At 32.7% G+C, this 27,701-nt stretch overlaps 1 long non-coding RNA gene across 1 annotated transcript; it reads left to right on the top strand.

Annotated features, from left to right (window-relative positions):
- The first annotated feature begins 301 nt into the window (after positions 1 to 301).
- On the top strand, positions 302 to 14,271 carry LOC128161369 (uncharacterized). The gene is made up of 3 exons (XR_008240360.1): positions 302 to 339; positions 13,413 to 13,452; positions 13,968 to 14,271. It is a non-coding gene; the product is annotated as an uncharacterized LOC128161369 (long non-coding RNA).
- The last annotated feature ends 13,430 nt before the right edge of the window (positions 14,272 to 27,701 follow it).

The raw sequence follows: 27,701 nt of genomic DNA, 5'->3' as shown, positions 1-27,701 counted from the left end.
AAAGAATATATTGGACCATCGAAAGACCAGAGAGAGAGAGAGAGAGAGAGAGAGAGAGAGAGAGAGAGAGAGAGAGAGAGAGAGAGAGAGAGAGAGAGAATGTTCTAGTTTCAAGACAGCTCGTCGCAAATCAGCGCATGCTTTCAAATGGCATATATTGATGCTAGTTATATTACAATCAATCATTAAAAGACATCCTATTGTTCATGTTAAATATAGGCAATGATCATGACTTAGTAAAAATTAAAAAAATATATCTACTTGGTATAAATACGTCTGCAAGTTCTCACAGAAATAGCATCAGCAGTTGTCGGAGGAACGAGCACAATCTCTCACAAGGTAAACGTTAACACTTCCTATCCATCTATATATATTTATTTATCAATCTCGTTTTATCTATCTATCTATCTATCTATCTATCTATCTATCTATCTATCTATCTATCTATCTATCTATCTATCTATCTATCTACTTTCTTCGTATCATTAAGGTCTTCCGTTTCCAACGGAAGACCTTACTATTATTCTGAAAAAATGTCAAATTTCTTATTAGGGTTTTCCGTTTTTCAACGGAAAACCCTTCTGTTATTCTACTGTTTCTTATTATTATTTTTTTTTTTTCCCGCAAATTTTGTGCACGAGATTTCTCGAACATTTTTTGTCTGATTGCTATGAAACTTTCAGGGTATGTAGATGATATTAATATCTCTAGACGTTTTTTTCAAATTTTTAAAAATCACTTCCGGTTATGAGTTATTGCCCTTTAATTGAAAATTGGGGGGTCTTTTGTCCAGAGTTGATCTCGGGAACTACAGATGATAGATGCATAAAATTTGGCGAAATTGTCGGTAACATTTTATAATTTTGCTGGCATGAAAATTTTGGTAATTTCTTTGTTAGTTTTTGAGCTATTTGTCGCCAAAGTTTAAGATTTTTTTCGGGGCTGAAATTTTGTTGCTTTTTGTATTATAACCTTTAAACTAAAAATATTTTGTTAATACATATTGAACAAAAGTTGTTTAGAATAACGAGAGCTTTCATTTAAAATTAAGAAAAAAGGGCCGGCCCCTATAATTAGGGGTCAGCAGCTCATACACGTATTTTTCTGATAGCAAAAATCGTTATCATTTTATGAAAAAAAATTAATTTAGTTATTGTTAATATATTAAATAATGTCATTTGGTATCAAATTAAACAAGTTCTGTCCTATATTTTTTTTCAAATTTCATAAAACAAATATGTGAGAATCGTACATGAACGAGTTAATATGTCTACATAGACACACAAGCGAACAAATGCCACTTTAAGGCCCAGGCATTTACTGCATTACGTTGTGTTGCGTCTTAGATAAATTGTTGTGATTCAATTTCATTTTTTTCATCTATATCATTTATGAATTCAATGAACACACATTATTTAAACGTTCTATGTGCAACTATTTGTCGGGGCGCCCCTGTTTGTGACCCCCGCGCGCGCGCGCCGAATGTAAACAGTAACGAACGGCATTGTAGAAAAGAGAGAGCCGTAATGCAGAAGAGAAGTTGTGTATTCTTTCGGTGTACACATGCATTTTAAATTTGCTGTGAAACATATGAACATGCACTGGGAACAATACTACATATTTGTTTAAGGAGGATATTTTTCTCGTGTGAATCGTTTACGAGGAAATTCTGACAGCCACACTTCTGTCGACGATCAGCCGTTGATATTAGCTACGAGTAATAAAGGAGAAAAGATGGACATTAAAGTGTGTGATTTATGTGGATGTTACTGAAGAAGGTGAGGCTTTTACTCCTTTTAAAGTTTCTTGTTAACTGGTTAAAATTTAGTATATAGTTATTAGTATAGATGTACATGTAAGTACGTGCACACTGTTAGATGTTTTTGTTATGGTGTGGGTGTTTGTTTACTAACGTGTAATCTTTACATGTTTCATGGGTGTTTAGACTTTTAGAGGTTCATGGGGGACTGGAAAGGGTAACTGAATTTATCTATTTAAAAAAATAACAGATTGTGAATTTTCAACTCAAAATTCAAAGCAGGGTCTAATTAGAAACATATCATATATTCTTGTGTAGAGGACTCCAAATGTAGTCATGAATAATCTGTAGACATAACTTCAAGTAAATAAAATTGTATACTTCAGACTTCAGAGTTAAAACATGACTTTAATATCTTTATGATGCCGATCATTGTATCATTAAAGAGGTATAGCAGACCAACGGGTACCCGGTACATGTACTTGTACATGTAAGTTACAAGTTAGAACTATGCCTACCATTCTACCAGTTCACATAATTTTCTTGTTTAGCAGTTATGATGTGTACTTAAATTGTCCTTGTTAATGTTTTAAATGTAATTTTTTATTCTCTTTTTTTAATCTGACTACTGGCAGTACTGGCGTGCGAGCAGTTCTCGCCGAGGACCATTTCTCGCTGGTGCACTGTTACATCATATTTTCGTATATAATTTTATGTGTTGATAAAATGACGTAACAATGCACTGGTGAGAAATGGTACTCGGCGAGAACTGATCGCACGCCAATATTGATTAATTACAGACAAAAACTGAAGGTTGCGAGTGTTATTTTTTATTGAACAACATTGTTTAAAATAATTCTTTATATATGTGACGATCAGACCGGTTTGAATACCAGTGCCAGATAGCTCAGTTGGTAGAGCAGCTGACTAGAGATTCAGGGGGCCCAGGTTCAAATCTCTTCATTATTTCTCCCATCCTGTTACAATATTGGTGTTGTGACCAACCCCTGGAACTAACAGGTTAACTCGATCCTGCCAGGGATGATCTTCGAGGGTGAAGATCATTTAAGGGGGAGGAATGTGACGGTCAGACTGGTTTGAATACCGGTGCCAGATACATGTAGCTCAGTTGGTAGAGCACTTGACTAGAGATTCAGAGGGCCAGGTTCGAATCCCAGTTTGTTCCGTCGTTATTTCTCCCATCTTTTACATATACATGTATATCAGATATATGACTGATGATTAAGGTCATCACATGTTTTGCAAGATGCAATAAGTGTTAAAAACCTTTACTTTACAACAGAATACATTTAAGTGAATATTTATGTTTCTTGTTATTATTTGGTGTGGTTTTCTTGACAGTGTCGCATAAACAATTTACCCGCTCCTAAAACACAAACTTTCTTTTTGTGGATTCAGCTTACCGCTGATTGGCTGCTGTTGCAGCAGACAAATAAGATATGCACGCACAAAACACAATGAACTTATCAGAGAATGAGTTGAGTTTATTTAAACTGTTGGAATTTGGGTATTTTTTTTTAAAATGTATACTTGTGACAAAACATATATGTGGTACATACAGCTGTAGCTTTATGAAGAAAATTTTGGTTAGACCATATATACCTATCATGCAAGTAAATGATATTTACAAAAAACTTGCAATTTATGGCGCACGAAATATACGCTAGTTTTATAAAGATTGACATACATGTAATGTACCACATTCTTTGAAAAATAATCTATTAAAAATTCTTCATTAAGTTTAATCATACATGTTTTATGCTTATTACACGTAGTATTGTTTTTAAAACATGTAATTTATAAGAAAAAAAACAAAAACCCTCGCTAAATTTATTTGCAAACAAAAAATACACAGTAGAATTGATAAAAAATGGTATACCAGAAGCTAATACCAGTACATTTACTTTGACGCTGTTCGCTGGGTAATATTCGTTTGTAAATTACGAATTGAAATATTGACTGTTGCACTACAAGTATGTTAATAAACTCTCTCTCTCTCAAACTCTCTCTCTTTCTCAATTTGATAAGTGTTTATACCTATGAAAATTTTTTAATATTATATTATGACTTGATATGCAAATTTTTGATCTTGTACTGCCTAAATGTTATGTCATGTATTGGGATATGTCATACTTATTACACTGCATGGTCAGTGTATTTTTTACAGAAATACTATGCATATGTTAATGTAAACACAGCTATTACTAGTACATGTATGTAAACACAGCTAATTATTTTTTTTATTTATTTCAGCTCAAAACAGACTCTTGTTACCACATGGCTTTTACCGGTACCTGTTGATTCTTGTGGGTCAGCTCCTGAGATTAACCTGTCACCTCTATCCACATGCATATTCCTTGTGTTCTACAGACTATTTACCGGTAATTCAAATTAAATCTGATAATGCATGAACAATAATGGAACTTGAAGAAAGCATCATGCCATGTTGTGGTTTGTGTTTGATAAGAAATTATGAAAACAAAATTAAGGCTGTTTAAAGAAATTCATAATTGCTGTGAAAATTTGTTTTTCAATAAAAGTATACAATTATGTTTCCTTTATTTTTTATTTCATAAAGCATGTAAAGATATTTAGATGTGTTTACATAATTGAACCCCCCCCCCTCTATTTAATTGTCTGCATTAAGATTACATGTAGGATATGTAAATGTACATTTGACTTTGAAATAACATCTGCTATGATAATTACTTTTGAAATGAACAAGAAACAACCTATTTCTACCTTTCTAAGGTATATATGCATAAAGAAGTAGAAAAACATGTCAAATTTGAACATTTTTCATTGAAATCAACTCTGTCTCCAGCTACCTGGGTGTGTTTGAATTTAATTCTAATTTAAGGCAGATGTCTAACTTGTAGGTTGTAACTTACTGTTTTAGCATGGTTATAAGGAGACTAGAAATCAGAATAGATTAGATATTCACCAAATATGATTGTTAGCTTACTTTTTTCATGAAAACAAGAAATCACAAGCAGGACAGCTGTCTATTTGTTAATTAAAATGGTACAAATCATACAATAAACAAATAAAGATCACATTTTAGAATCATTGATGATTGTTTTCAAATATGTGTGAGAAATGACTCAAGGAAATTGCCACATGTTTCATAAAATTAGGTAAAACATTTCAAACCATGACTTTTTATGAAAATCAAAAGATTGGGGGGTGGGGGGTATACATCTAAGGGTATTTCTAAGTGATGTGAAGCTTTTATCATGATTATATCATGTAGGCATATGTTGTATTGAATAAGGTTTCTTTTTAAAGGTGGTTGAACAAAAGTTGACCTCTAAAAGGTCAGATAAAGATGTTTTACAATGGAGAACCCTGTAAATCTGTGTTTACTAAAGGAAATTGGAAATGGTGGGTTCACTTAAATGGCCATATTTTTATTAAACCTCAATGGAATTGGCAATATGTGGTATTCTTTTTCTCAGAATTGCATTAGCTTTCTTATTCTAAGACAAACCGTCTTTTCATAAAAATGTTAGTGTACTAAGTTAAAAATACAAGGAACAGTTTCGGATAAAGTACCGTCAATATTTTTGTAAAATTGAGAGTGACTGTACTTGAAGGTTTATCATTGTTGCGTAGATTCATGAAATGAATTTTAATGATTACCAATAGTTAGAGGGATGTCTCTTGTTGGAATATTGGTAAGCAATTTTAAGGCCCCTAATTTTAAGTACATGAGAAGCAGAAATAAATTGTGAAACTTGCGGCTATGACAGATATGTTGACTTTACAGTGGAATTGAAGGTTACAAACGGGAGGTTATATAACATGAAATGTAGGTGGATGGGATATTATATGCCTATTTAGTATTTACTGGGTATGAGGACAATAGCAAGTTTATTGTCCCCCAAGACAGCAAATATTTAATGAGGCAAAGCCAAGGGAAATAGTAGCTGTTGAATGGGACAATAAACTTGCTATTGTCCGAAAAGTCAGTTAATTGGTATTTCATTATACAGAAGAAAACTTTATTTGTCAGCGATGCAGAATTTCTTGATGATAAACAAATTAGAGTTAAATCAAACTTTGTATTTAATGCGGCGATCTTATTAGGTCAGAGGTGTTCCGAGTTTAAGGTGATATGGGACACTTCCATGTTGTGACGTATTGTTTATCGAAATAAACAATAAAATAAAGTGTAATTATATAAGTACATGTAGTTTCTTCTCAAAAATGGTCACCTAACTCCTTAGCACAGTGGGTTAGAGGGTTTACTAGGAACCTGTAAGTCATGAGTTCGAATCCCGCAGGGGTTTTTACAATTTTTACCTTTTCAAATATTTTTAAAAGCTATTTTTTGGTTAAATATTGTAAAATTTGAAAATTCTAAACCGGTGAAAAGTTTTCAATTATATAGTACTTTAATCCACATTAATATCGACAGATGTCCCATACCACCTTAAAAAGGAGGGAAATCAAATTCTGCTAATGAATGGTTTTGATGACTATTCACCATGGGCAGATAGCATGGATACTATTTTAGATAAAAAGGCATGTTTATGCGGGCGCCTTCTAGTGATCAATTTGTCGGTCTGTCCATCCGAGATGGCTTGACAGGAGCATAGCTTCTCTCCCCTTGGCCCAATCTGGCTCATACCTCATCCACAGGGTTCCTTTGGTTGAAGGATGTGCAGTGACCTTGAACCATGTTTTTAGGTATAAGGTTAAGGTCATAGCAGAATTATATATATAAAATCCTTGTCTGGGGCATATCTTTTTTCCCTTTGGTCCAATCTGGCTAATACTCACAGAGTGTCTCTATGGTTAAACGATGTGCAGTGACCTTGCATGAAATTTCTAGGTAACGGGTGAAGATCATATCGGATCATGCAAAAATCCTTTTTTGAGAGCATATATAATTTCTACTAACCCCTTTTTGGCTCAGACTTCACATAAGCAGAGCTTTTGAGTAAAGGGTGAAAGGGTGTGTAGTGACCTTGAACCTATTTTCAGTGAAAAGAAACTGTGAAGGTCATATCAGAATTATATTTTTAAAAATCCTTGTCCGGAGTATATCTTCTCTCCCTTTGCTCCATTCAGCCTCATACTTTACCCACATGATGCCTTTGTTCAAAATATATGCAATGACCTTGAATGATATTTGTAGATGAAGAGTCAAGGTCATATCAGATCACACAAAAATCCATATTTTAAGAGCATAGATATACTCTCCTTTTAGCCCCTATTTGGCTAATATTTTACCTTTACAGAGTTTATTGGTTAATGGCGTGCAGTGACCTTGAACCAAGTCTGTCAATGTGAAGGTCATAGCAGATCTTTTTAAAATTAGTTTTAAATAGTAGATTATTTTCCAAATATGCTTAATCTTGGTCAGATTGAACAAAAATGCATGTATGTTAGGGGGAATGAAATTGAATTAAAAGTTCTATGCCAGCTGGAAAAATTTCAAGTTATAGGTCAAGGTCAAAGCAGAATTCTCTGAAATAACATAAGCGGGGCCCTTTGAAATGTTCACCATTTCAATGTTGTCTGGTTCATAGTAATTTTACATAGAAAATATTCACAGAAGTACAGTAAAGTAAACTTAACATCGATAAGTTTCTGACAATTAATGACGCAACGAGCACACAGTACGAAAGGTCAACCTTTTGAAAAGCAGTGAAGAGGAAAAGTTGCTCAGAATTATGTTTTAAACAAAATTGATTTTTTACGTAAATTTTAATTTTGCATTCTGGGTTAAGAAAAAAGATGTTAGTTCAAGGTAAAGTAAACTTGTACCTAAAATGAAGTCAGATTTGTTAAGTCGTACCTAAACACATTGGTTTTTTTTGTTAAGTCGTTCTTGAAATGGTTAAGGGTTTTTGGTTAAGTCGTACTTAAAAACATTCGGATCATGTTAAGTTGTACCAAGAATCATTCGATTTTTTTTTTTATCTTTTTTTACTTAGGTTTCTTTGTTACTAGATTAAGAACTCTGCTTCTTAGACGTACTTCTAGCGTTGCTTTCGACATTAGCGGAAAACCCACTCGTTGCTTTGCAACGAGCTTTGCTCTAGTTATTTTTTTTTTTCTTCTAGACGCCAACTTTGATCCTTAATATCTCGCTCGTTTGTTCACCGATTGTTTTGAAATTTTCAGGACTGATAACATGCCGCGTGATGTTGTCGTTGCATATTTTAGTTGAGGAAAATCCCCATTCGGTTTTGAGTTATTCCCCTTTTAGTAAAATTTAACGACTTCTTTTGTCCAGGGGGGTTTAGCTATAACGATGGCTGGCAGAGTCTCAAAGATGGGCTGGTTTGGAAGCTAATACATTGAATTTGTGCGAGATATATTTTATTTATTATTTAAATGCAAATAAAAGGGGTGGTATAGATGTTGAAACAAAGGCAAGAAAAAAATTCAAAAAAATTCGCGTATTTTCCGTGTTAGTTTCCTACCTGATAAAAATTTGTTATAACATGTATTTTAAAAGATCTTGGTCTTACCAAGACCTTTCATTCGGTATACAGAAAAAGGGGCTGGCCCCTATAATTAAGGAGTTAGATGCGTCAAAAGTTTCTTGTCAATAACTTGTAAAGGAATAAAAATTTCTAATGCATTATTGAAGCAAAGTTGTAAAGAAATTAATTTTGAATCCTTCCGTGGTATTCAATTTAATGTTTTCGTAATTTATAGCCAGTATTTGCAGAAACAATTGTTGTCAGTTCGGTCCATTTTTGTGGGGGTGCGCACGTTTAGGAGGTTATGAAAGGGCTTTTTGTAATGCACTAACTGATACATGCAGTGCGCAAAAATAATTCTACATAAAATTCCCAAATGTTTTTATTCATATGTACATATTCATTTCATAAAGATGAACGTCTTTGACCTTATTTTTGTTGTTTGTTTCATAACTGTGCCCCTTTCTATATTTAGATGCATTACGAGACTCAGGTAACCGATCGATAGAAGAGTCGCTAGCTGTATTCAGGCCGTCGCCTTGACGACAGTGCATATGCTTGTAGAGCTGGACGTACACATGTTTAACGCCCCACTGTGTTACTGTAACAGAGACATTTTGAATTGTTTCAGTACTGGGAGATGTGTTAATTAAATGGTTCGAATGCATGGTAATTAAACTCAACTTTTCTACAGTACGTATACACGGCCGTCATATAAAGCACAATGTGTATTACTGACATGACAAATGTACGCTGGCAATTTAAACGAACGCGGGATTGCTCCCGATAGAACATTTCTTTTAAAGCAAAACAAAATACTGATTTCCGATGGATATAATATTATCATCGTGGAGATGATTTTAAAAAGTGAACTTAATATTCGTATACGATAATATTTGAATCCAAAGCCGCTATTTTTAAGTAACGGTTATTAGGGATACATGTATTAATTATGACTTGCCCCGCGTTTCACGTTTTTTACTTGCAATGCATCTACAAACGAAAATACCAAACAACCTTCGGCAGCAATTTATAAATAATTTATTACATACTAGTACACAATATTAAAGAGATAATTAAATAAATTGTGCATTGTGCTTTATAATTGTACTCGCTATCTTCCGTGGAAATAATGGCATGGAAAAAATGTTGTTCAATGTTCATCAAAAACGATGTAGCCTTAGCAATCGAAAATAATTAACAAACTGTATATTGATAGATTGACACATTAACAAACATTCAGACCCGCAATGTATTTTTTGCAAATTCTATAAAATGTAGACTCAATAAGTTAATTTTTCCGTTTGGGGTATTTTGAATCACATGTGTACGCTATGTGTACATGTACATATAGATTAATAGCCATATAGATAAACACTTTCAGTGTTGAATTTTTAAAAGATATTTTGTACATGCAAAGCAATCCAATGCAAGGGCTATTAAATTCGAACAATGTACATACGATAGGGATCGAACTGATACTGGTTCTGCTTGTTCTACAAACAGCGAATGAAATGCGAAGTATTAGGGTGTTATTTTTTAAACAAATAAGTATTGCTCTCTTAAAACCTTGCATTACTAAACAAAGTATTTCATCGGAAGCATTATTAGTTACCTTAGCTGCATATATGTAGCTCTCCTTCTGGAAAAATTGATTACCATCCGAAATTTTTCATAGCAATAGCTTTCCAAAAAGCTTGCCTGACTACCCAAATTTATTCAATGAAGGCATGCATGTATCAATTAGACTATCTTATAAGAAATGAAATTTAATTTTTGCTGCGGATCAATTAGAATTACTTTATTTTTTGGTTCCATTTATTACATGCTCCGACAAAAGTGAAAGATCCATGATATCTCTATTTATTATATGACCAGTTAAGAAAATAGAGTGGGTAAGACCATCTACACATCATGTGCTCTGGCCTAACTTGGACTCGCCCACTAATCGGCGAGCCAAAATTATGAATGAGACGTATTATGGCGCGAAGTCTTTCTTTACCATTCACGCAACAGCTGAGATCTCAGATAGATCCATCGGCATAGATCCACTGGGAGGGTGTCAACTAATAACTACATATATTATACTTTGGATTGAATGTTTTAGAAGAAATCTATCGAATTAACATACACACTTAATTGACTAGCAATTGTTAGATGTACATTTACATTTGTACACGCGAGTGAAACCCTTTTCCAGATGAATGAAATCGCCCAATTGATCGAAAATCGGGTCACACGTACCCCACTTCGGCGAATTACTTGTACGTACGTAGCCCCTCCAGTAAATATTCCAACTATATGAATTCATATTTGTTTTAATTAATCCAAACTGATGATTCTTTGTTAATGATGATAATCCAACACCAACTATTACTTACATTGTACTACTTAGACAATGTGTATCATCTTGCGATGACACCTCCCTCTTTTTTTTTTGACCTTTCAAATATGGCAATCTATTTTTAAATCAGGATTACACACGTGCAATGTGAAATGCCCTTTTAATTGAACACTCTTGCTCATTGTGCTTATTACATCCCATGTAACGTTTTCATCAATTATGAATATAAATGTTGACACATTAAAGATGCATCCTCAGGCAATTATTAATTCAAGCTTGTGCCCCCCCCCCCCCCCCGCACTTTTTCTCACAGCAACTAAATTTTTTAAAATTTGCTTATAAAAAATTGAATTATCAAGGATGTAAAAAATTTATATAACAATAAGGAAATTAGGATTGAAATTGGGAGTTTTGTTTTTTTTTGCTTGTCAAGATTTTTTGGATGAGTCTGCCCCCCCCCCCCCCCCCCACACACACACTTTCAAAAAGGATGCTACGTGCCTGCATAAAGATAACAACATTCAAGGGCCTTCCGTCATTTTCAAGCCATGATAAACATGATAAAAAGGACTCTCAAAATAAGAAAATAGACGCAAAGTAAACTGCATTCATGGCATATGTTCACATTGTATGATGTGTCTCAAAATTCCTATTTTGGACTCGTCCACTATAACTACGAAAAAATTAATGAATGAGACATCCTGATTCTGGCGCGGAGTCTTGTAAATGAAATTTCCATTGATCTGAATGGATTTTTCCGTGAGGGTCGGGGTACTAGGTATAAAAACAAATTTAATCGTTCAAAGTTTTGAATTGTTAACAACGATATATCAGATCGAATGTTTTAGAGCGATTTATAAATCCAAAATACAGTCATTTTTAATCTGTTGACGCGTGAGCATATGTATTAAGTAGGCGGGCATCCTTACACCCTATTAATTGAAGACAAATGAAATCGCGTCCAGCAGAACTCCCTGGCATTTTAGTGTTTGTTATTATAAATTTATGATTTTGTTTGTTAATAACAATTCAACATCAATTATTAATTAACAATGTACACTCTAGTACGCTTATACACAGTTTTGTTGCGATGACCCCCCCCCCCTCCCCGGACATTATACCTATTGTTAAATCAGGATTACACACGTGCTTGCATGTGCAGAAGACAATCTGGAACTTAACTGATAACTATATCATCTCTTTGGAGATTTATTTCTCCGTAAGCAAATACTAGTACGTGTAGTAACTGATACATGCAATTGTGAAAACCATAGAGGAATATAATCTGCGCATAATAACTAACTGCTTGATGCAATATTTCTTTTTTCCAACATGTTTTAAGTCAATGATAATATGAAAATATATGCTTGACTTCATATCGGAAATTACTCATTTTCTTTATTCCCCTTTTCAATAAACAAAACAAACCAACAGACCAAATTGATCCAGATAAATAAATTATCAAAAATAAACCTAAAAAACAAACTACACTTTCATCCTTCACCCACAATATTGCCTTTTCGATATTTGTCATCGTGGTAGATCCGTGTAACAATCTATTAAGTAGGTGCTTGCACGACATAGAACCGGCCCTTGCTGATCAACGTTTTCATTAACACATATAAAGGAAAAAAAAATATTTAGATTTTTTCTTGGATTTATTTTGATGTAAATAAAAAAGAGAAGAAATTAGTTCTATAATATATATGCGATGTAAATCTTTTTTCCACGCAATATTTCGTATAAAACAACGAAGAGTAGTATCTTGAAACTTCATTCAAAATTTGATTAGACCTTTAAGTTGTAAAATGCTAACATTGAAAATTGTGCCTGATTTCTTTTTTTTTAAGATAAAACTTTATTTAAAAAACTGATTCTTTGAGACAAAATAAATAAACATAATCAGTTTGATATTCTCTAAGTGCAGTTCTGTAGCTCTTAGTCTGAAAAAGAATCGGATGGACGACCTAGGACCCAGATCGTCCATCCAAATTTCTTGAATATTGCCATTTCTTTCGTACGCGGACGCATGTTGGCCGAATACTCACCAAGACTAAATGGTTCGTATTTTAAGTTTTAACTGCGTTTAAAGGTAATATTGGAATTCCGATAATTTTGAAAATGATTAATTAAATAAAAATGGTTAAAATTACCGTCAAATTACCGGCATCGGCCTTCCCCATGCGCGAATCAAGAAGAGTAGGGTGAGGGTTCCAAACCCCACCCCAACCCCCGCAAAATTTCTTTCCATTACATGTACAATATAAAATTACAAAAATATGGCTCGGACATCCCCAGGCAAACTCAAATAACCGTCAGACACTCAACCCCCACCCCAGGAAAATTTTTCTTATCTGCGCATGCCCCCTCCCCCCTCAAAAAACAAAATTATTCTTCAGAACCCCCTGTAAAATTTCCAGGATCTCCGCATACATTCTAAAAGATTCATTGGCCCTTGCTTTCGATAAAAAATGCGAGTAAAATGTTTGGTCTTTTTACGTTCATACCGGGCATACCCACTGTGTGATTATAATCGTCGTCCATATTCTGTGTATATTGAGTCAATTATGATGATTCGATAAGTTTCTCAAAATAAAATGCACGTGCAAAAAAACAACATGCGGCGAATCAAACTTCAGACAACTTTTAAAGATCTGTATTTGCTTATATACATGTACTTTGTTTCTTTTACACAGTGTTTATACATCTAATATTGCACCATGGTCAGGTATCAATTTTTATATTACGTCACAAGTATGACGCAGCTACGACGGAAGACCTAATCGTTGCTTGCAACGAGCTCGTCTCTAGTTTAGAGATATATCATTTAGTAAACTTGTTCTAATAGGTAAACAGAAAAGAGACAAAAATAAACCATGCAAAAATATGTAAGTACATGTATATGTATTATAAACATTATTAGTTTACTGTTCATATGTAGTTTGTTGTAAAAATATAATAATGTTATTTCAATTTAATGAATTTTGCTTTGATATTAACACAACATATAAATAGGAATCAAATGGTAATAAAGAATGTGATGTAATGTCATTTTCAAATACGAATTTTACTTCCGCAAAAAATGTTAACTATGATAAGACCGCAAATTTAAATTGATGACAACTGAGTAGTTTTTTAAAAATTTTAAGAATATCTCTATACAAAAAAGAAAATGGTAGTGGGTGATTGGTCAACACACATGTGAAAAGCTCTTAGTCAAAATTTAAAATTGCACCTGGGTAATGATTTTGAATTTGTTGAAAGTATTTCTTCAACAAAATATTTGAAAAGAAAAGGAAGAGGAAAATTCCATAAGCCGAAAAAATATAAAAATCAAAGCAAATGAACAGAGAATACAGTCTTAAATAAGACAACGCTGATTAATTTTGTTAATTTTTTAAAGGTTGTTGTTTTGCTTCTCCTCTCCGTTTTACTGATGACAGTGGATATCTCGGAGGGTTTTTTGTGGAGTCGATGTAAACGCTGTATCTTTCGTTGTCAGAAGAATTATATTTTTTGTAAGGCCAAAATTCTTGATGACTATTGTGGAATCAATAGGGAAGCGTGTTGGAAAAGATGTGGTAAATGCTGAAAACAAGGCTATTGTGTTCCTCAACAGACAATCATGGGACTTGTTGTTATCATTTTGGCTGTTTATCTAACTAGTCCAGATCTGTTGAGATTGAATAAAAATATAAAAGCATAAATGAGATATTCATTTATTTTTTGTAACTACGAGATGAAAATTGTATGAGTCATTGCGACTAAATAAGACAAATATAAGTTTCAAGTTAATGTCAACATGGGAAAAAAGTACTTATCAAAATAATTCATCTTAGCTAGCCAAGGTGTTTTGATACACTACGTGTTTCAGGAACGTAGGGTATCTGAAGCCAGTTTCTGACAAAGATGAAATAATATGACAAATGGTATACATAAAAGTGTCACTACTTATATTTTGCTCATATATTGTCTATTATAATAATGTGTGCGTCATGTTTAGGACACTATAATAAAGTTTGCTATATTCCAAATATAGATATGATGCATCATATGAAATTATCGAGATTTTTACTCTTTTTCTCTTTGAAAAAAAGGAAAAAAGGAAAAACCTTTGAAATTTCACCAAAACCTAAACAAAAAAAAGAGAGTATCAATATGATTATATTCCATACCAGGGCATGATTATATAATTTCTGGTAAGCTGACAAACTTGCCTTTGTCCAGTGACTCATATTGTCTCCATTCTTAATTTTTTGTTGAAAAAACCAATTCATATCTACCCGAAAGTCGAATTACTCTAAATCGTATTTCATAATCATTCTGCACATAAATTAGAATAATTGACATCAGTTATAGTGTAAAAAGTAAAAATTGTTTTTGTTCCCTTTGTTTAAATTCTAATTAAACGATAGGTAAGACAATACAATAAACTGAAAATCTTTAATTAACCTGTGCTATCGTATAGATTCCGTAAAAGCAATTCGTTTTGCAGTTATCAGCTGCCCTACCTTTATGCTTTATTGTATGGTGTAAAATTGTAAAAGGAAGTTTGAGTAAAGTTTAAGATATTTTTTTTTACCTTTCTGTTAGATACAAAATATAACCTGTGTAAGGAGGATTTGTAAAAGGAGATAATCGAAGTATCCATACAACCATGCCCTTCATACCACTAATAACACATAATGACACTAGTAACAAAATTTTGTTACCATATTTCATCAGAGTGAATATGGATGATAACCATGCGTTAATTCAGTTAACAAACTACTAACGTACACAATTTACAAACTTTAACTTACATTACTGTAATTACGGTAATTTCAAAAATCAACATATAAGTAGTGTGCGGCTTAACAGGTAAATACTGTAAAGAAAACGCATTATGTTATTGTATGTGTATTGTAATGCATGACTTCTGGCCCTTGTCAACCCAAAATGTCCTGGTCCAATCTACTGGAGCTCCAGTTCCGATTCTGCTGTAGACCATACCATACCTGTGTTTTCACCTGTTTCCCTTGGTATTGTATATTGTCTGTTGTCTTCCACATATTGTAAGGTAAGGCAACAGATATTTTACTACGCGTGTGTTTTGTTGTTTCTCGGCTTAACAATATGTCGTCTCCAGTAAACTTTCATTGTATTTTTGGATATTTTTGTTTACATGGAGATATTCATATCGCCGTTTTTTTATTTTCTTGTTGTATTTCGTTTTCTGAGAATCATTTTTTTTTGCATTGGATGTTTTGTATAAGCGTCAGGTGCGTTCTTCCTACACTCTGACAAGCAATGTCATGTTTCCGTAGTGTAAGTTTTTCACGGTGTGTTGACAGTTATCACGTACGTGCTGCGTCGTGATATTTTCATATCGGAACTCAATGTTGTCATTTTTTTACTTAGGTAAAACTGTTGAATTTGTCGTTATCTTGCGTTTTTGCTAGAATGAAATTAAGATTAATTTGTTAAGTTTTTAAATTATATTTGTCACTCGTGTTTCTGAAAACACGTGACTGCTACCGTTCCATAAGCATTAAAAGCGTAAATTGTAAACACGTGTTCAAGAGTATAAAAGTTTTGTAGTGTTTTATTCATTTCTCGTATTAAGTATATTAGCACACTCATGCATTTATCTAACAAATAATAGTTGTAGTAATTAATTACCAAGAGAATCTTTTTTTTTTTATAATTTTGACAGCTTGTTTACATGTTTCGGTCGTCTTCTTAGTCGCCATTTTAATGCCAAATCGACTGTTACATTGTCGTTTTTACTTTTCTGAAGACTTTTTTTTTGGTCTACATTTGAATTGTTGGAGAGTTATAAAACTTATTCTCAAGGTTCAGTTCGTAGATTTAAGTAAAGTTATTATATTTTAAACATTAATAATTACTGTGTAAATTAGGGTATAGAATATTTTGAAATATTTTCTTAAACTCTTTTTGCTGCGGTTTATCTATTTGTTTTCTGTAAAATTAGTTTAGGCTTTAAAATTACTAAACTTTAAGGCAAATCACCAATGCTTACCAGCGTGCAGTCAATCATGCAGTCAATCTTGCGTGAAGCACTGATTTATCATATCAATATGGATTCTAATCCAATCAACATAGGATATATAAGTAAGGGTGGGTGCATAGAGTGCATTTCAGCAACCGTGAGTAGGGACAGTGTCTACAGGCCAACATTCCCTGCAAACAGGTACAGCTCTAATTGGCCATTTCGCCTCTCCGGGATTTAACCAACCAAAATGTGAAATCCTTTGGCCATATGGTTAACACCACATTATTTAGCTTCATACCCACCACAAAGTTATATTCAAATCCATGGGGGCTTAAGCCAGATGTTTCAATCAATCCAGATTGAAAGATCCTCCATTACACATGGTGATTACTTACCGTCAAATATCTATGTGTTGACGCCAACTGGACAGTCATACTTTTTCAATGACCACTGGTACAAGTTCCACTGGTACATTTTCCCAGGCACAGGGTGGTTCAATATCGCCAAGTGTTCAGGGGTTAATGATGCCATACTAAACAACATCCAGTTTAAGTAGATTTCTCTCCCAGGCACCAAGCAGCTTCCGATCATTGGGTTCTTGGGCATCAGTACTACCAACCACTAGTGTACCCATCGCACTGTTAAGGTAAACTTTGTGGTCGCGCCGACCAGAAAGTACCGGGAATGTTAAGACATCATACAAAAAAAACAAGTCGTCAAAATGCTAATAAATAAAGTAATTTCCGATTGTAATGGGGACGAATACATTAAACTACATTAAAAATTACCTATGCGTGCAACTTTGTAGTCAAAAAAGTCCAACAACGATAAATAAACTGACTGATCGCGGTGCACTTGTCGATGTGACGTCATACTGTTAATTTCGACGCATATTTTGTGTAGAGAGAGGCGGATCAATCATTTTTTTAACATGAAAAAAAGTATTTTATGAATTAACAGAGCATAATCCTAAAACATTTATTATACCATTAAATCCTATCTATTATGCTTGTTTCAATTCGGAATGTGATTATTTTTTATAGCGTGTATTATTTCTTTTCTAGAGTGTTTAATAATGTACAAGTTCTAGGTATTTGACAGCGGGGAGCCTATTTAAACCTGAACAATTATGTTGACGAACTTTATCCCCATTGATCTATTTTTGGTATTCTTAAAGAGTCGAATAAAGCTGTACACTTCTCAAAAAAGTAGAATCTGCCATATCTATCTTTCTTCATTGCCATCATGTTATCCCCTATGTAAACCACAGATATGATTTTTTGAAAAAAGAGCTTCCTATTTCCCAGGGATTGGGAATTATTTCATGTTAACCAAACGGTGACAATCCAACACAGTATTTGAAAAACTGGAGACTTATCACTCTTCTGAATGTTCACCACAAGCTTATATCAGGATGTATTAGTTATCGAATGAAGTCTGCACTAGGTTACATTTATATCTGATACACAAACGGGCTTTCTCAAAGGAAGATATACTAGTATTTGAGAAAATACTAGAATTATTAATGATTCAATTTCATACACTAAAAATAAAAATAAACCAGGTCTTTTAGTCCTCATAGACTTTGATAAAGCTCTCGATTCTGTTTCACGGTCCTTTATATACAAAGCTTTATAATACTTTGGATTTAAATTTATAGTATAACTTGGATAAAGATTCTCAACAAAGATTTTACGGCATCTGTTTTATAATGTAGCTTTCTGTCAGAAGAGTTCAAAAATCTAAAGAGAGCGTATACAGCGAGACCAAGTAGTTCCATATTTATATTTTAATATGTGCAGAAATTCTAGCTATCCTCATAAAATTAAACCTTGGTATTAGAGGTATTTAATCGTCAATGGCAATGAACGTTGGATTTCTCAGTATGCAGATGATACTTCACTCATCTTAGATGGTTCACCAAAATCACTTTTTGCAGCTCATGATACTTTAAACTTTTACCACATATTTCAGATTTGAAGATAAAAAGCTCTAAAACAAAAATTGTATGGATAGGTTCCAGAAACATTTCTAATGAAATTTTTCATTATTAACGTTAGAAGCTTTATTGATGGTTCTCTTCTTATAATCTACTTTGACTAGAATTTTCTGTTGATTTAGATAAAATGACATCCTTAAATAACAGCAAACAATTGCCAAAAATATTTTCTATAATTCAACAATGGAGGAGAAGAACTTTACCTCCTATTGGTCGCATAACTGTTTTTAAGATTTTGATGATTCCGAAACTTAACCATTCATTCATTTTACTCCCAAATCGAAAACGAGATGTCATTTCATCTCTTAGGAAGAATCTGATAAATTCATTTGGAAATAAAAGTGAGTAATAAGAGAGAAATACTATCATTTTTTAAGGTGGTTTAAAGATGTTAACTTTACTAGCTTTATGGCATTCCTTAAATGTTAATGGATAAAGAAATAAACTCAAGGCTACAAACCATGGATGGACTTTTTTATCAATAAATGATAAGGACTTTGCAAAAGAATTTCTTGATTTTGATGATTATTTCCTATCAGGCTTGGTTGTTCAAAGAAATAACATTTTTGTTTTAATTAATGTTTGAGTTCCTGGTTCGGCTATAGTAAGAAAAATGAGTAAAAGCACATTAAATGTTTTTAAAAATTCTCAATTATCCTGTGTGGTACAATCCAAACATAAAAATTGCATGTAAATTTAAAATTATGTGCGTGATGGGTTTTCATAAGTACTCGAATGGGTTTCGGGTCACGTGGTCAGGTAATATAAATAGAAGGACCATGCGGTGGCGTGGCACTCTAAGCTCGCTCGCTAGTAGAAGTAGTTAAAATGGCTGCAGATGATACGGAATGTGTTGATTTTTGGCTGACAGATGGTTGTTTAATATGTGTTTTTGTGTATAAATAAAATAACGCGAGCGAACAGCGTACCTATGTAGTACTTGTTGGTTTTATTCATTTAGCACTTTATTGTTTTATATTCGGACGAACGTAGTGAGGGAGAATATAAATGTATTTATCAAAGATTGGTATATGAAAGGGATGACAATTATTCGAGATTTATTTCAATGAAAATGGAAAAATATTATCAAGAATAGATATTACTGAACAATTCCATTTTCCTTATATACCTCTAATGTTATATAATTGTGTATTAATATGTGCAATATCAAAATACTTGACATCGTTGTTTATTCATAGGTTTACTAAGAAGAGATACGGAACTACGTTTATGCCATTTTATTATGAGTTTATGGGGGGGGGGGGGGGAGGTGTTACAAAACATAAATACATTTGTTCAACCTCCATTAATTGTGTACCTACAGCTATCAACATGTGGAATGCGATAATTTGCCAAATGATCTTTGGAGAACATAATATTTAGGCTTAGCCAAAACTGGTAAAACGACATGTCAGCAAACCCAATTAAATGCTAACGAAGTAATGACCGCCACATTAACTAGTGCATCCGTAACAATAACGTCTGAGAGCATTCGGCAAACCTCGGGCGAGTACTTGCATCAAATTATATGTTATCGACCAAGAAAGAGAAAAAAGGTGAAGGCGAAAGTTCGACGTGGCGAAGGCCACAGTGCGATGTTGTGGACGTTTTGCATTCGCCTTCGCATCTTGCCCTTTGCCGTCGCATGTTCACACTTGAGCTTTTTACAACTTCGCACTTTCATTTTCGCAACTTTGCACTCTCGGGAATTCGCACTGAAGACGAAAGTTTGAAGATGGTACACACAATTGCTACAAACTTTTATAATATCAGCAATTGCTCAAATAGTTTTAATCTCATAGTTACCATAATAAATGAACTTCCAAATGCTTTTCTATTTTATTTCAATCTCAACAAATCCCGGCTATTTGATGACCACAATTAGCTTCATGAACACCAGTTGACTCTTCACACTCTGTTTCAGCATCTTGTTCTTTTACACTTCTCCCAACACAATTCCCTTTTGGAACCACAGCCTGTCTTTAAATTGATATGGCAGGAAATATAATCCGTCTAACAACCAAAATTACATGCATCGCATACCCGTCTCTTGATCCATTTGCCAAATTTTCCAATTATTCCCTCCGAGATATCAATAGTCATCAGAAATACAGAGAGGAGAAGCAAAATGGCAACCTTAAAAAATGACGTGATTATTTTGCGTTGTCTGTTCAACATGGTGACTGCATTCAAGACTGTATATTCTTTTATACAATGTAGTAAGCATACTAAGCATGCTTTTTGTATTGGACGTTTTCTTTTATCCTTTTTTTGCAAACTTTCAATCTCTTGTTAAAAACGGTTTTGTTTCGATTCAAACTTATTCTGTTACCAATCTACTTTGAATAGCCATATTTAGTGTGCTGTATATCCTCATTCCTTTCTTTATTTTAATATGTCCAAAGAAATTATTTAAGGAAACTTTTTAGAAAGATACTAAAACTAATAATGTAAATTTTTATTGGTAAATTATGGTGTTTCAACGAATATTTTTGCAAGATGAAATAAAATAAGGGACCCCTTATCATTATTTCATATGATTTTTGGCTGAAGTAAAGAACGAGAATGAAGTATCGAACAAACTGTCTTGTAATCTAGAGACTTACAGATTTCTGCATGATGTTCGGGTTTCCTTCATGAAGAAGATATTTTTATTTATCACACTGCATTGAATAATGGAACAATCAGTAATAGAAAGATGACAAACAGATAAGATAGATAGATAGATAGATAGATAGATAGATAGATAGATAGATAGATAGATAGATAGATAGATAGATAGATAGATAGATAGATAGATAGATAGATGTAAATGTTTACCTTGTAAGAGAATGCGCACGTACCTCTGACAAATGCTGATGTTATATCTTTGACAACTTTCAGAAACCTATTTACCAAAGGTGTATGTGTTTTTAATTTGAAAAAGTCACGATCAACACCTGTGTTGAACATGAGCAATAGTTTGATATATTATGAGTTATTGTTACATTTCAAGCAGCAATATTTGCCATTTGAAAGCATGGCCTGATTTTCCCCGAGTAGTCATGACATTGGAGTAAAAAATGTTCTCTCTCTCTCTCTCTCTCTCTCTCTCTCTCTCTCTCTCTCTCTCTCTCTCTCTCCTTTACGCATTTGCTTCTGCATGGATTGACGATTGCGACTTAAGACTCTTTCTTTAGAAAATAGGTGTAATTTAGTTAACAGTTATCAATTGAAAGTGCAAGATATTTTCACCTATTGTTGTATTTAGGAAACCTATTTTGAAATTTTTTTCTAGAATAGAAAAATGGGACAAGATATAAAGAAGTTGTTGTTGTTGATGCAAATCGTTCGATTAGTTTTTGAGAAATAACGCTCTAAAAGGTTTTAAAAAACAATGACAATAGATAAGAAGAATCCTAAGAAAAACGGAAGGATGGTCAATTAGAATCAGAAGACCATGATAAAGAGAAAAGAAACCGTGGAGTAACAAGAGAGTCTTCCGTTGGAAATAAACAATGATACAAATACAACTATCATATTATTGCTTTATGTTAGTCTGATTTCATTTGTCAATATTTACATATTCGTGTATTTTTGATAAGTATTAAAATTCTGAGACACTGCGAAATCCGCAGCACATTTTTAAAAATATTGAATGATGCATTCGCGGTTCAAGAAAGAGATTGGAGGTCGGGTTCCGCTGATTTAATGAAATTCATTATTCAAGTAGACATAATCTAGAGACATAAAAATAAATATATTTTGCACAATTTCAAGACCGCCCCATCTCCAGTCCTAAATAGTAAGCGTATGATAATCTAGATTAGAAATCTTTGAATCTAACTGCTTGATTTATTTGTTTCAAATATATTTTAACAATGACAAAATAGGAACCATGAGCAGAGTTTTATACTAGGCACTAAATGGTATTTTATAAAATGTTTGAAAAAATCTAGTTATTTCAATGTTTAAAATAAAAAAAAACTTCTTTTGCCGGTTAAAGTTAATCACTGAGTTCCAGTGATTAATTTTTATAAGTTTAATTAACTTATAAAAGTATATTAACTGATGTATATATCCCATGAGCTTGTTATCATCGTAAATGCAGCATCATACAACTCTTGGTTTTAAGCTAATTGTTAATTATAAAAAGGACCCGGTAAGCTGTGGTCTCCAAACATTCAACCTATAGGTATTTAAACATCGTGTTTCTTCGCTTAAAGAGGAACGTCATTATTATCGGCAACACACAACAATCTAAAAGGTATGTGCGAAATTCATTAAACCGGAAGGGTTTGTCATTTCCATCTAAGGCTTTGGTCTTGTATTACAACCATAGATCAAGTTCACTACATCGTCTCATTAGTTGAGAGAAAGGTGGAATTAGCCATCATAACGGGGGGGGGGGGGGGGGCGGGGGGGCAAAAGCATGCCATGACCGTGTTATATAACGTCTGAAACAGTTCACGACTGCCTTAATCAATATCAATTCTATGCAAGAATCGGAAATATATAAAGGGGTCTGGCCATGCATAGTCACAGGTTTTCTCTATATTTCAGACATGGATACTTCTTCAAGAAAAATACACAAACACATGCACTAAAATTTGGTTGCTGGGGGAAATCGTTGTTTTGGTAACTGAATCTAAAGATGAAAAATAGAAAATCTCATCTTTTAAGCCAAATAATAACGTTTTGCCCACTAATTAAAGCTATTGAAGACATTAGACAATCTTTATTATAGAGTAAATTCTCATTTGATAAAAAAATGTTGATGAATAAACCAATAGTTTAAAAATGTTACCATGTAAAACCGTGAAAGATTTTTGATTTTTTTGTGTGAGTTTTTAATAAGAAAAAATGGGAAGCTGTTTTATTTTTACGTCCATATCAAATTCTATGTAACATTCTTTTTATTCATGAAAAATAACACAGGTTGCTATTTTTACAAGGCCATAAATCAAAGTACTGAAGTACAATCGGGAGTTTATGTTATTGATTATAACAATTTTAAAATCAACGATATGTTATTTTGCCTGGCAAGTAGTTTCTTATCTTGAATTACGCACATTTTTATAGTATGAACTCTCGAACTTTTTCGACAAGAATTTCGAGAAAACCCATATGAATCATGTTGTGTAATATTTCCATCAAACTGTCTATCAGTAATCGAAATGTGTTTAAAAATTATACACGTCTGGATCCAAGCAATATTGAACTCCAGTCTCGTTCAACCAGACGCTCGGCTGTCAACCTTAATCTCCGCCTACCAAGAGAGACTCTTTGCTTGTCGGAGATTTACGGAGACAGCCGAGCGTCTGGTTGAACGAGACTATATTGAACTCTGGCGTACTACAAAAAACAATTAAATTGTTCGTACTATATAAAATCTTCCTATTTTCAAGGTATTTATAAATACGTTTCTTTTGAAAAACAATGCTACAGCATACAGCACATCGAATTTATCTATTATTTTCAAGATCTACGTCTTGTCAGCGGTGATGATTTGTGCTTAGGTCCAAACACTGTTTCTCTTTCGGTTTGCCAGAGTAACTGCATAGGACAGTTGATTAAAATCAACTCCCAAATATCAAAAACTCAAAATATGAAGGCTGTTATTCCTGATTTTAAAGATTTTGCAAGTTTTTGGTAGGTTCTTGTTAAAATCTGCCTAAATTTTCCTATTATATCACAAAAAGCTTTGTTATGCAACACAGATGTACATGTGTTTTTGCTCTGGATATTAAAGTACCATGGAATATATAACCTTTATTTGCAAAATTCAGGTTTTTTTTTTAAATTGCACTAAAGTTCATGACAAACTTTATTTTTTCCACACTGTGGGTTTCCGATACTGTATCACAACTCTCTGAAATTGATGATGTAGTACACATTAAAGAACAAAGAACGTCTGTATTTTAACATGATTCGGTTAAAAATAGCATTGTTATATAAATAAATGTCATACAATTGATTTTAAAAAACACAGTTTTCATATTAAAACTTCTCATTTGACAGAGGTATATCATTAAATCATTAAAACACCTTGATCGAAAGGGTCTGAGTACGCGTACGTTGCGTTGTCAGGCGTAGATCATCGTCTTTGAATAAATATGCTTCATATGTACATGTATATAGAATCAAGTCTGCTAACGATGGATTTGTATCTTTAGATTATCTACTATATGTTTGTCAAACGCTTTATCATATTTTTAAACAAATTCATGTTTGAAAAATCTAGCATTATATCCATATCCTTACATTTTTAACAAATTGTTTTAATTTTAAACTATCTTGACACTTATTTTTATTCTACATCCCATTTTGAATGTGTATATCTTAAAAGCTATAAAAGATATAATTTTTTAAAATAATACATTTTGGTTAGTTTCAACATAAAAACCAATTACAACATGGTCCATCAAACAGTAAAATTTAAAACATGATTGTTCAAATTATGCCATATCTGTTTGACATCATCACAATAAAATATAAGCTGTTTAATATCTTCATTTGAGATGTCACAATAGTCTCATTTTGCATTTTGTCTTATTTTACATTTTTGCAAAAAGAATTGGTACATAAGATATTGTTAAGCAGGTTGTAGTTGAATTCACCTTAACGCTTGTCATACATGTTCTTTATCTTATTTACATAGATGCTTGGCCAATACTCACTCTTTATTTACACAATACTTTCTGCTTAAATAAGATTGATGGCAAAACTTTCTAGACAACAAATTTTCATTGTAAAAATTACATTTTTGCTCTAAGATACAATAAACACCGTTATGAAAATTGAATGTATTTACAAAGTCTGTTCTAGTAAAAACACAGCATTTCATATCAAACAAAATACTTTTTTTCTTAATTACATTTCGAATGATATTATATCCACACAATCAATTTGATCTATTTGACAGAATATTTGAAAATTCATGTAATAATTTAAATACACCATTTCCATTAAATACATCTTTTACATACAAAATATAACTCGCTATCCAATTCTGAAAACATAATGTTTTGCCCTTGTATTGAAACAAATTGTTATTCCACAATGGCCGCCGTGCAAACTTGATGTCTGATAAATTAGATACATCTATTGTCTTTTTACATTCATTGAATAAACTAAATATTTCTTAATAAAAAATGTGCAATTTAGATATTAGTGTAAAGTTTTCTGTTTTTGTTTCAGACAGTGTGAGCAAATAATTCAAATTTATTTTCAATATATTCAAGTAGCTGTTTACAATGTTATTAATGACATTGGATTCATTAATCAATCGTCTAACCCATGATGCCTTAATTGTCTTTAGTTTTAGCTCTATATCTACTTAACTTAAACCACCATTTCCTTGTTTTTCTATTACTGTTACTCTCCTAATTCTATCACGTTTATTCCATACATGTATAAATTAAAGTTAAAAATACTAATTTTCGATTTTTTTCATTAAATCGTTTTCTAAAATAGGTAAGATTGAACCAACATATATTAATTTTGATACGACTAAGGAGTTAACAACACTTGTTTTTCCAAAAATCGTTATCTTTCTTTTCTTGCATGATTCGATTTATTTCTCCATATATTCATATATTTTTAACCAATTAAAATTATAACATTGTTCTTTGTTATGTCCAATAAAGATGCCTAAACAACGCACAGCATTGTTGCTAACACTAATATCACAAACTTCTGTGTACCTGTCTTTAAGATTTTCTAAAAGTATGCACTGTGGTTTTTTCTTATTAATTTTTTATCCAGCATGATTGCAAACATTTTCAACAGTTTCCATTGCCGTTTCTAGTGAATGAATATTTCACAAAGCCAGGGTTACATCATCTGCGTGTTGTAATTCTTTTTATTTCTGTGGATGAGTTATTAAGTTGAATGCCTTTAATTTGATTATTGTTTTTTTAGTTTCAAAGATAATATTTCTGCTACGAATAAATACAACAAAGCTGAAATAGGACAACCCTGTCTTATTCCTTTAGACATCGAGCAAGTTTTTGAAACCAAACCATTATTTTTTTTATTCTAAAGATTGGATTTGTGTACAAAATGTTTACCCAGGTAATAAAGTTATCCCCACAATTATTTTTTTAAGAACGTGAAATAAGACATTCAATTCCACCGATTCGAACGCTTTTTTAAAATCTATAAATAAAAGAATACCATCATAAATATCTAAGACAACTCTAGCATTTATTCCAATAAATCGCCCTTTGATGTATGCAGATGATTGCTCTTTGCTAATTGATTTATCAGTAACTTTTTGTAAGGAAGATTTGATAGCTCATTTATTGACTACCCAGTCTTATTATTAATGTTTATGAGCAAATAAAGCTGACATCCCATTATGCTGCATCAAACCTAGTTTCCTGACAAATATGTAGACACAATAATAGTGTCAGATTTCAAGGATTGAAATGAAAGTTAAAACAAAATAAGTGACCACAGTGTATGTAGAAACAAAATGTTAAGAATGTTACCTTATTTAGGAGATCACTGTAGCGTATTGGAAAGGGAAACTTGTGCGAATCTAAAGGGGAGTTGATGGGTCCGGACTCCTATTTCCCTCCTGGCAAATTTAAAACCGGTAAGTTAATATATCAATAAATTATGAAATGCAGAAAACTTATTTGTATATATACATTTAGAGAGAGTGTAAGAGCGAAAATTTGTGTTCTTTTAACAAGAATACAAACAATATTATTCCTCAGATAACACTTTTTAGGGAAAAAATGTAAAGGCACAACACTTTGATACTGAGATTAAAGCAAAACGACTTATAATCTGGAGGTTTTTGGGGATTTTAAATAAACTTTCATATTTGGTTTGACTTACCAGTTCAATCATTTTTAAATAAAGGTAAATATCAATATGTACATGTATCAATTTTAAAATTTTACTCTCTAGGCTATTTCGTGTACATGTTTCCAAATGACAGATTTATTTTGTCATATATTTCAACAAATAGTGATAAATTATGCATTGTGATGATCATGACTTACACATCAAACAATATTAGTAACTGGAAAGTGTCAAATATAAATACAGTAGAAAAAAGTCAGAAAAGGTATATCGGCGACGATTGAACTCATACAAGTCTTAACAAGGTACTCTCTCTCTCTCTCTCTCTCTCTCTCTCTCTTCTCTGT

Source organism: Crassostrea angulata, chromosome 8 (genome assembly GCF_025612915.1).
Source record: "Crassostrea angulata isolate pt1a10 chromosome 8, ASM2561291v2, whole genome shotgun sequence".
In the NCBI taxonomy this organism is placed as follows: Eukaryota; Metazoa; Mollusca; class Bivalvia; order Ostreida; family Ostreidae; genus Magallana; species Magallana angulata.
This window is presented reverse-complemented; position numbering and strand designations above follow the sequence as displayed.